Genomic DNA, 11,584 nt, shown 5'->3' on the forward strand with positions numbered 1-11,584 from the left:
GAGGGGGGAAGCAAATGAATGGAGAATAAATCTATTTTTTACATCTTAAGACGACGGCGCAGCATGACTGATAGCCCTTGGCATTTTCTGGGTGCTTGGCAGCAAATACTGGGCGCTTGGCAGTAAGCCTTCAGGTCTATTGCACGATCTGATGCCCACTGCAGTATGACAACGATGGATACCAGTCGTAATATACTATCTTCTGCCCAAAAGGCAAGGGGTTGCTGCTGTATAGCAATGTTGCCCCATCCTGCGAATAATACATCTGATAACCATCATCATCAAGGCAAGGGGGCTGGTGCAATGCAGCCCCACGGCTGCCAGCCCCATGTCTGCCAGCACCCAGATAGCCCTCGGCCTCTTCTGGGTGCTTAGCAGACAATATTGGGCACTTGGCAGAAAATAGCATACTACGACTGATAACCATCATTGTCTGCCCGGGTGCCCATGATCGACAGCCACTGCAGTACGATGACGACGGTTACCAGTTGTAATATACCATCTTCTACCAAAAGGCAAGGGGCTGGTGCAATGCAGCCCTACGGCTGCCAGCCCCACAGCTGCCAGCACCCAGATCGCCAATGAAGGCTACCAGTCATGCTGCACCGTCTACCGCCAAAAGGCAGTAAGCTGCTGCTGCTGTTTAGCAATGCAGTCCCACGTTTGCCGGCACCCGGAAGAGATATGGTGACGGTGAGCTGAGCTGAGCGGGCTCAATGCTTGGCGTGGTATGTTGTCTGCACAGGTAACCCAGGTAAAAAGGCGCGAATCTATTGTCTGCCGTTGCTGTGACGGCGGGGGAGGGGCCTGACGCAATGTACCCAGAACCCCTCGCGGCACTGCTTTGCATCATCCGGGCATTGCGATCTCAACCCATAATTCCAATGGGCGCCGGAGGCTCCGGGAACTGTGGGATAGGTACCATAGTGCAATGCGCCGGAAGTCGACGCTAGCCTCGGTACTGTGGACGCGGTCCGCCGACTTCATGCACTTAGAGCATTTTAGGTGGGGACACACACAATCGGCTGCATACAACCGGTTTCTATAAAACCGGCTTCTATAAATCCGACCTAATTCTGTAGTGTAGACATAGCCTCATTCCAGGAGCTGCTGCAGCCCCTTTGTCACTCAGCCCTCCAGCCAGGTCACTATTGTGGTTTCCTGGGTGGGGGGAAAGAGAATCTCTTCTCCAAAACAGGCTCAGGTAGTCTTCCTATGCACTGCACTGTCTGTGCCACTTCTCCAGTAACTGATTGGGGAACCCGGGCCCACCCTCTACTCCAGGTTCCAGCTCAGGGACCCTCTAGTCAGCAGCCAAGGTCTCTTCCACTCTGTACCTTGCTACATTTCTCCAAGACCTTTCCTAACCTTCTGGCTTGCCCTTGCTTCTCTGGGTCTACCAGCTTCACCACTCCTGCCTCCCAGGGAGCAACTGCAGGCTACTCGCCTCTACAGCCTACAACACTCCTCCTCCTTCCCAGAGAGTGACTGCAGTCTTTCCCAGCACCTCTGGTGCCAGTTTCCTGGCCTCTATATGTGCCACCTGTTCCTGCACAGCTTCTTTTAATTAAAGCTTCTCTTGCAGTCTTAATCTCCTCCCCCCCACCCTTGCCAAGTAATAGGCTAATTGGCCTCTCTGGCTGCCTTAACTCTTTCAGGGCAAGTGTGGGGACAACTCCACACTGCTCTTAGTTCCTAGAGCAGTGGTTCCCAAACTTGTTCCTCCGCTTGTGCAGGGAAAGCCCCTGGCAGGCCGGGCCGGTTTGTTTACCTGCTGCGTCCCCAGGTTCGGCCGATCGCGGCTCCCAGTGGCCGTGGTTCGCTGCTCCAGGCCAATGGGAGCTGCTGGAAGCGGCGGTCAGCACATCCCTCGGCCCGCGCCGCTTCCTGCAGCTCCGATTGGCCAAACCTGCGGATGCGGCAGGTACACAAACCGGCCCGGCTCGCCAGGGGCTTTCCCTGCACAAGCGACAGAACAAGTTTGGGAACCACTGTCCTAGAGGAACTGTGGTCACCCTCCCGCACAGAATTATGTACAGTCCCTAGCCCACAATGATACACATGCAACCCTTCTGCCTGTCAGAGTTGGCAGCAACAAGGGCCGGGTTCAGTATCTAGGGGTTCCATTTCAATAACACAATGCAAAACCGGCTCAAGCCCCCATCACAGTGACCTGGGACAATTACATACCACCCCCCTGGGCGCCTCTAAGAGGCAATACTTCCCCTCTCACAAGCACGGAGTCTGAGTGTAACAAAAGCCTTTTAATAAAGGAGGGAAACAATGCGGCATTATGTTGGGGAACCACCACAAACAGGATTCATAACACAAACCATGAGCAAAAGACCCATCCCCAAGTAAGTTTGGCAGTGTCCTTTCCCCCTCAGGGTCTTAAGTTCAGCAACTGCACAGTCACCCCTCCCACAGTTTGTCCTTTGATCAGTGCAGCCCCCAGAGTTCAGAAGTTCCTCTGCAGAGTTTACCTCCCAGCCTGGGTTGAAGTGGGGGGAGATATAGGGAGCTCTGCTGCTCAGGTTGACAATTGCCACACCTCTCTATGGGGTTCTGCTGCAGTCTTCACCACTAGCCACTCCTCTCCACTAGCCATCCTACTCACCAACTTGTCTTCAGGCTCCCTCCTTAACAGCTCTCAGCAATCTCTGCTCTTAGAAACTTCAGCTCTCAGTGATTTTTAGCTGATAGTAGGGGAGCCTCAGTGCTGGTACACCATTAGCCCAAAGTAGGTCTAATGCTTAGACCTAGGTATCATTACATGCTGCAGAGCTGAATTCACGAAGACTCTTAATGGAGTCAAAATTAGCCCTGTTATTGCACAGTGGAGAAAAAGAAGATAAAAGTGATATTTCAGACACCCACTCACTATACATGTTTGTCCCCACCCTCTCAATTTACTGTGTCTTGGAACCCATGTCCCTTGCCTAGCGAGTGTTACTTAGTTGAGGGCGAGTCCCTCCTTCATAAAATGCCAAGTATAGTTCTACTGTCCTTTATTCACATAACCAGGATAACAACCCTCCATTACTCCTGCCCCAATAACAAAGAGACCGGGGATCCCACAGCAGCCAAAGTGACCATTTGAGCAAGCAGTCCATCATGCTAGGCAGGGTCTATGCAAACAAGATCAGCCCCTGAAATCCTTTTCCACAGCTCACCACCAGATGTCAGGGGAGAGCTCATTCTGACTGCTTACACCTAAACTAATACAGTAAGCTTTCCCAAAGATAGTGGCAGGAAACTGCTATATCTGTCACACTCTATGTCTAAGAATGAAAGTGCCAACCTTAAAAACAGCTCAAGTTCATTCAGAACATAGCAGCTTGTCTGCTCAGAAAGACAGGCCACTGAAAACACATTAACATGGTGTTCTGCTCTCTTTGCTAAACCTCTCTCCCCTTTGAATCGTTAGATTCAAGGTTTCACTCCTCTTCAAAGCCCTCCCCGAGAATGGCCCAAGTTACCTGAGGGACTATCTCTGGGCATACAAGACCTCCCATGACATACGTGTTCTACTTCAGACATACTGAATTTAAATAGAAGTACTTCATTTTGCAGCTACTAGCAGCTGCAGATAGGGGTGTACTATGCCTGCTTGTCACAGTTAAGAGTTTTATAATAATTAATTTTCCTTCTGATCAATTTCCTTCTGCCCAATCACAGAGAGTGAAATAAATTTCTGCTTAATGTTGTTCAGAAATTCTCAATATATCTGGAAGAGTTATGCACCTCTTCCTCAGCTGCAATTGACGCTATCTTTGAATTCCTCCATACAACATTTCAAACCAACTTTGAAAAATTTCCAGAGCATGTATTGCTTAGGACTGGTCATACACAGTATCTTTCTGGAGGCCTGTGTAATGTTGAGGATTCATATTCCTCCCTGGTTATAGTTGCATCTGTTTCTGCCCAACTATTTCTTTTCCTTAGAGCTTCCCTTTTCTTCCTTCTCCCCTTCCTAACGCATGTTCCACACTTAGATCAAATGTTTTAATTTACCATAATCTGTCATTCTGGGTGCCCTCAATTGAGGATTGAGATCAGGGTTCAGAGTTGAGTTGATGTTGGCAAACATTTTTTGCTTATGTGTTATTTCATTTCCATAAAAAGGTGGATTAACTGGTGAAAGAATGCTAAATTAGCCCCTTTCCTTGGGTCATTCCTTCCTGGGCAACTTTTTTCCTTCAATAATCATAAGTAGTTATATTAAAATTGAAGAAAGGTTTTTGCCCCTCCCACCGAAGCCCCTTGAACATCTGATGTCTGTTGTATGCTTTTAGGATGTTTGCAGATTCTTCCCCACTTAACCCTGGTTTTATTCTACAGGCCTGTCATGAGTCCCTGGTGAGTGCTGGGAATCCAGAGAAGTGTAGGAAAACTCTGTCCATTGGCACCTAGTGAATATAGCAATATCTGCCAAATTCTGAAACCAATTACACCTCTGTAGGCACAGGACCACAACAACCCAAGTGCCCTCTGAAACATCCTTGGTCGTCTTAGGTGTCAAACGTTTTCAGAGAGGCTCGCTAAAGGAAGCTTATCTGTATTACTGTAAATCAGGGGTCGGCAACCTTTCAGAAGTGGTGTGCCGAGTCTTCATTTATTCACTCTAATTTAAGGTTTCGCCTGCCAGTAATACCTTTTAATGTTTTTAGAAGGTCTCTTTCTACAAGTCTATAATACAGAACTAAACTATTGTTGTATGTAAAGTAAATAAGGTTTTTAAAATGTTTAAGAAGCTTCATTTAAAATTAAATTAAAATGCAGAGCCCCCTGGACCGGTGGCCAGGACCCGGGCAATGTGAGTGCCACTGAAAATCAGCTCGGGTGTCGCCTTCGGCACGTGTGCCATAGGTTGCCTACCCCTGCTGTAAATGGACAGCACTTCTGAAAATCTTGTTGCACACGAGTTAAAATTGCCAGTCATTTGTTTTTAGGACATTTTAAAACCAGTTGATCAGCAAGGTGGTAAATCTAAGTAGAGGGTAACTTCAAAGAGACACTTAAAAAGCCATGTGATTAATGCAGTGAGTAATTTTGTTTATATAGATTTCTTATCAAATATACAACTCTTACTTTAGAAGCCTTTGATATAATAAACTATTAAATTGAAACAGCAGTTAACACACCAGCAGCCTCCTAGTAAAAACAATCATACTTGATTACAAAGCCTTTGTGGGGTAAAAAATTCTCTTATGAAGACTGGAAATATTTAACAATAAGAGAATGCAGGTATTTCTCCTCTTAGTTTGTCCTATTGTTATGCAATACAGGCACCTTGTTCTTGCAGCCTGCCGCTTTAAGAAACAATAGCTGAGGTACAGAGAAAAGCTGATGCTTTCTGCAGAGCCCCAGCAGGCTGGGGAGAAAGGAGAGCGAGAGTAGTGATGACATCACCATCCTCCCCAGCCAGAAGGCAGGCTCCTTATGCAGGGAGAGAGGATTCAGCCACAGCAGCAGTGACTAGGAACCTGTACCGCTGATAATCCAGGCATAGATAAGCATTTGAAAAAGGATGTTCCTCCATCTGTAATTACAGGTAACTATTTCATACTGAACAAATGCAATGCTTTCTGGGATCCAATCCATTCTCTCTTAGTGCTCTGGGCATTTGCTCTGGGGCCCTTTGACAGGAAGGTTTACAAATACTGTATATGGGGTGACATTTTAGAGGAGGATGGGAGGGAGAGGATGATACCTTTTGTTCTTAGTTGCATCTCTTTCTGCAATTAGCAGTCAGATCACTGTGCAGTTCCTTGGATAATACTTCTCCTGCTGTGGGAAATCCAGAGAGAATGAGCCTTCAGAAGACAATGTCCTGACTTTCATTTTATAAAAATGAAAGACATGGACTTTGGTATAAATGGAGGATGGCCATTACTGTGAAAATTTCACAAGAGCTGATATGATTTGTGGTTTTCGCTTCAAATGCTTCATGTTGGTGAATAGGTCACCTGGGCTCTAAAATGCCTTCCTGACAATAGACAGGGTGACAGAATGGATTTTACTAGCAATCTGTTTATTTATTCATACATTTTGATCAACAAACCTTGTTATTTCAAAATATTTGGGGAAAGCATCAAGAACCCTTGTATATCTTATACAAGGTGCTGGGAAATATATATTTTATATTTGCAATTCAAAGCTTGTCTTACACGATAAACAAAAAAATGAATGAACTCTGAAGTCTGGGCAAATCTGCTGTTAGACTCATTTGCCTTTGTCTCCTCCACTAGAGTGATGGTTTCTCCGCATTTCCATTGCTATATCACAGATAGTAGATTTAATTCTTGGCTGAAACTAGAAGCAAAGGGAAATTTTCAGCCCATGGCACAGAGTTCTAGACTGACATTTTCATGTGAAAATTAAGATTAGTTGCACATTCAGTGCTTTGAAAATTAATCTCAAAGTCTTAGTCCAAGAGAAGATTCTTTTTCTAATATTTTTTTTAAAAAATCCCGTTTTGGTTAATGAGGGTACTAAGAGCTTATGTATATAATGTTCATGCATGCATCCTTCTGACGATTCATGAGCCTGGTTGACAGGACAATGGCTTGGTTCTAAAAGGTAAGACACTTATTACATTTGTAACACTAAAAAATTTCCAGTTAAAAAAAAAATCTTTAAAATTAAAAGTGAAATGTAACTAAGAGTTATAACTGTTCCTCCAGAGCTGGAGAGAGACTCCCTCAGCTTCTGGCCCATAGCCCTCTTATCAGGGCCAGCTGGGCCCTGATTGAGCTGGCCACAGCTGTGGCTGCTTCCCCAATCAGCCCAGCTTTTCCCAGCCACAGCCCTCTCCAGGGTCTTCGGCGGCAATTCGGTGGTGGGTCCTTCACTCTCCCTTTCTTCCTCTTCTCACTGAAACCCAAAGAGCTGAAACTGAAGCTGATTGCCAATTACTATGTGAAAAAATATGATTATGGGCTTTCCTGGGTGGAAGAAGTAAATTAAAATGTTGCTGTAAAAGGTGAATCTCAAAATGAAGTTGAGGAACTGGAAGAGGAGATGTCAAACAGGTGCATTCTGTCATAATCGACACATAGTCCCGTCTCAAAAATAAACTTAGATTAATAAACCGTGGTCTATCTATGTTTCTGCTATGATTTTATTTTCTCTGTACTGAAGCTGTATATCACACTGTCAGTTTGTGAGGCAAAAGAGATCCTGGACTCTGATGAATGGTACTTTTGTCCTCTCTTTTTGTTTTTCTTAATTTAAAATAAAAATGCCTTTCAAACAGCGTGTGTGCATGTGTGTGAGAGAGAGAGATCTAAGGAAGGCAGCAGCGTGGGCCTGCTGCAAATGCCGGGGCGGAGGAAATGAACAGCCTCTTAGCTTTCATGATAACCACAGCAAATAGCTCTACTGCACCTGATCGAACTGGGAACTTGTCCTTCATCACTGGCACTCTAGCTTCCTTCCCTCTCACAATATTGGTTCCATGTCATCCATGAACTGTAGTGACCTGCAAGGGCATTATGAGAGGGAAAGGCCCCTAGGGGCCAGTGTGTGTCCTATTAGGTTATTAGCACAGAAAGTTCTTGAATCGACCAGCATTCATTTTCTACATTAAAATCTTATGTTCTGTGAAAGGCTGACGCATTCAATATGCTCCATGACCAGAAATGGGCTAGAACTTCAGCAGCTAAAATCAGGTGACATTTCTCTTTCATAGCAATACTGAATCTCAGCTTTTTTCCTCCCAGGAATATCCACGATGATCCCTTCAGCTGCAGCAACCCCTCCCAGCGATGTGCTTTTCCCCAGCCTGTCTTGTCAGGAATTCTGGAGGTCACAGATCTCAGGCTATTCTGGATCTGTCACTCGCCACATCAGTCATCGTGCCAACAACTTTAAAAGACACCCAAAGAGGAGAAAACACATCCGTCCCTCCCCTCCACCACCCCCAAATACACCATGCCCTATTGATCTGATTGACTTTGGGGATCTCCACCCTCAGAGATCTTTCCTAGAACTGCTGTTTAATGGGTGTATTCTCTTTGGGATTGAGTTCAGCTATGCCATGGAAACAGCCTATGTGACTCCTGTGTTGCTTCAGATGGGGCTGCCGGATCAGTTGTATGGAATGGTGTGGTTTATCAGCCCAATACTAGGTAATTTTTTTTACGCTAATTTTACCCTCCTGCTTTTCCACTTCACAAGGGATTAGTTTGACGCTGAGTTCTTTCTTTTTTTTGCTATTTAATTTACTTTACAGGTTTCACACATGTGATGTGGAAGTTGGAACCACTACCCATAATTTTAGAGAACAAAATGGAGAATATACCTCACTGGCCCTGGCTGAGGAGGGCGAGATGTGACCAAAGAGGGATTTCTCATTACTGATTTCTGAGTCTATTTTTTATTTGCAGCCAACATACTTCCAGAATTTTGGCTACTCCATTTGTATATTTAAAAATTAATTTAAAAAAAGTCAAGGAACTAACTTCTATTGACTCAACAGAAAGAGGGGGAGAATATGGAGACTAAACCTCTCTGGGCCTGTCAGCTAGCTGGGTGGGAAGGTGGGGGTAGCTTTGAGTTAAACAAGGCATCCCAGGGATGAAGTAAATCTACTTCTGAGTCCAGAGTTTTGCTTTCTGTTGGGGTTGTGGCATATTCCTCTGAACAGACATGGGGTGAAAGGTGTATTCTTCTATACAGGAAGAGTAGCAGAAAGTATTATTCCACAACTTGGGTAACATCCTTCTGTCTCTTTGTACTTTTAAAACTGATTACAGAAGAAGAGAAGAAATAATTCCTTTCCTCAGTCACTGAATCCCTACCTGGCCCAGGATAATCCAGGCAACATTCAGATTTACACATTGACTTACTGCTACAGCCCAGGCTAACCTCATAAGGAAGTTGCGGTTTAAGGCAGTAAAGTTGTTCATACGGAACAGAGCACTTCACGGGATAAAATAATTGCCCATTCATTTTACACTTTTTGTCAAACGCCACTGTTATTTTGAAGTGGATTGGATTGCATTGTGTCAGACTGGTACCAGCTGAGCATTACATAATGTACCACAGTTTACAGCTTCCACTCCAGGAAATTCAAAGAAGTAAATAGTGCAAAAGCCTAGGGTCCAGATTTTTTACGGTATTTAGGTCTTGCTGTACTCAGCATTGCAACACTTAACTGATAAGGAGCCTAAATCTCATTTTCAAAGTCATGTAGGCACTTAGGAGCCAAAATTTCAAGTGCCTATGTCCCTTTTGAAAATAAGATTTAGGTTCCTAAATCAATTAGGCATAGCAACACCAAGCACAGCAATGCCTAATACCTTTCAAAATCTGGGCATAGATGACTGCTATTGATTGAGAAGGTCACATTCTGCCTTAATGATGCAATTCCTGCCTTTTAAACTTCCCATTATGAAGTCTTGGTGAAACAGGATGGTAACAGAAATGTCCATTACTTATGAGTCATTTTTGTTTCAGGATTCCTGCTGCAGCCTTTGCTGGGGGCCTGGAGTGACAGATGCACATCAAGATTTGGCAGGAGGCGGCCCTTCATTCTGGTTCTGGCAATAGGTGTGTTTTTTTTAAATATAAAAGCAAAATAACTTTAAATCTCAAAATATGTAAAACAGACAGTGAAAACCTCTTCTCCCCCACCCTTCCCGGGCAGTGTTCTCTGTGACAGGCCTTGTTCCCCTTTCCTCCCTGTGCAGTGCTCTGACCTGGAAAGCCCCATTCCCCTTCCCCTCAACTGTGCAGGGCGGTGAGTGTCACAGCTGGTGAACAAAGCATAGGACTGGGGTCCAAGACCTTGACTTCTAATTCCAGCCCTGACACTTGCCATGTGGCTCTGGTAGACATTGGCACCAGCTCGGGCACCAGCAATATTCAGAGCCCAGGAGCCCAGCTCCACCAATATTTGGGGCCGGATGTCCCCCCCCGGTCCCACCTGCCGCCTCCCCTGAGTGTTCCCCGGTCCCCTCTTGCCTTCCTGGAGCCCCTGGAGCAGAGCGTCCCTGTCTCTCCCATGCAGCCTCCCTGCAGCAACTGCTGCCGCAGGGTCCTAATGCCCCCCAATCTCTACTGCCAGGGCAGACTGACTCTGAGCCTGCCCTTCCCCCTCAGACCCTTCCCTTTTCCGGCGAGACCCTCTACCAGCACAGGCCCCCCTCCCCCCCGCCCGCAGTCACTGCTTCTGCCCCACGCTAGGCAAGGGGCAGCCCCATCCCTCACCCCCAGTGAGGCTACAGTCAGGGGCAACAGCAGGGAAGGAGGCGCACGCAGCACCCCCCAGCACCCACCACGGGGGAGGCGAGGGAGATTCCTGGATCTGAGAGGGGCTCTAGGAGCACATGCAGTGACAGTGGTGGGGGTGAGTGTCCTGCTGGGGGGGGCGGGAAAGGGGGGTTCCTCCCCCAGAGCTTGCTGCTACCGGCAGGGAAAGGGCTGGGGGGAGTCCTCCTCTCTGGCCCCCGTCCTGGAGCAGCCTGCCTGCACCCCAAACTCATCCCCAGCCCTGCCCCACCCCAGAGCCCACACCCCCAGTCAGAGCTTTCACCCGCACACCGCACCCTCAATCCTCTGCCCGAGCCCTGAGCCCCTCCAGCACCCCAAACACTTTATCCCCAGTCCCAGCCAGAGCCCTCATCCCCCTGCACTCCAACCCTCTGCCCCAGCCCTGAGCCTCTCTAACACCCCAAACCCCCCAGCCCCAGACAGAGCCCTCACCTTCCACACTCCTACTCTCGCCCTGAGCCCATCCCACACCCCAAATCCCTCATCTGCAGCCACAGCCCTCTCCCCACACCCCTGCACCCCCTCCCTTCCCCAAACTCCCTCCCAGAACCTGCACCCCCTCCCTCCACACCCACTCCCATCCCTAAACTCCCTCCCAGAGCCTGCACCCTGCACCCCAATCCCCTGCCTAGGGCCTGCACCCCAGATCTCCTCCCCCACCCAAACTCCCTCCCAGAGCCTTGGGCAGGTGGGGGGCAGAGTTGGGGTGGGTTCTGGGCACCACCAAAATTTCTACAAACCTGCCATCCCTGCTGGTAGAATCTCTGGCCTTCGCTACACCAGTTTCCTTTTCTCCATAAGAGAGGTGCTGTGAGCTTTAGCTGGTTAGTGTTTGAAAATGAGGTGTGTGTGCAATGCTGTTTGGGTTGAATTTTACACTTAATCCCATTTGCTGACCTCAGCTTTTAGTTTCCTCAAAAGCAGAAGGGATTTATAATTGGTCAGAGAAGTACATAGACTATTGCCCATATAGCCTTTCCCAGAGTGAAAGCCCCAACATGAGGGGGCCAGAGAGGTTCCCTGCTCCAGGGGAGATTTATGGGGCTCTCTAGAGTTTGCTGGGGCTGACAGATCCAGAGAGGCAGGAGTCTTCTAGTTTGCCTCTGGCTGAGTCTCCCTACTGTTGTGCAGTAGCCCGCAGGAAGGGGAAGCAAAGGGCAGTTAGTGTTTCAAGCAGCATTCCCTCCTATATCTGCAGCACTTGCAGTGGATGGTGCTGTTGAGTGTGGACAGTCTATTCCCCACACCCTACCATGAACAGGGCCGGCACCAGGCACCCAAGCACATGCTTGGGGCGGCACCTGGT

At 47.4% G+C, this 11,584-nt stretch overlaps 1 non-coding gene across 2 annotated transcripts; it reads left to right on the plus strand.

The window, feature by feature from the left end:
• The first annotated feature begins 4,887 nt into the window (after positions 1–4,887).
• Positions 4,888–9,949, plus strand: LOC112112076. Of its 2 annotated transcripts, none has more exons than XR_003370445.2 (3): positions 4,888–5,554; positions 7,725–8,132; positions 9,463–9,949. It is a non-coding gene; the product is annotated as an uncharacterized LOC112112076 (transcript). The 2 variants fall into 2 exon arrangements; XR_003370446.2 differs by lacking the exon at positions 9,463–9,949 and adding an exon at positions 8,237–9,169.
• The last annotated feature ends 1,635 nt before the right edge of the window (positions 9,950–11,584 follow it).

This window comes from Terrapene carolina, unplaced genomic scaffold (genome assembly GCF_002925995.2).
Source record: "Terrapene carolina triunguis isolate 2854851 unplaced genomic scaffold, T_m_triunguis-2.0 Scaffold29596, whole genome shotgun sequence".
Classification (NCBI taxonomy): Eukaryota; Metazoa; Chordata; order Testudines; family Emydidae; genus Terrapene; species Terrapene triunguis.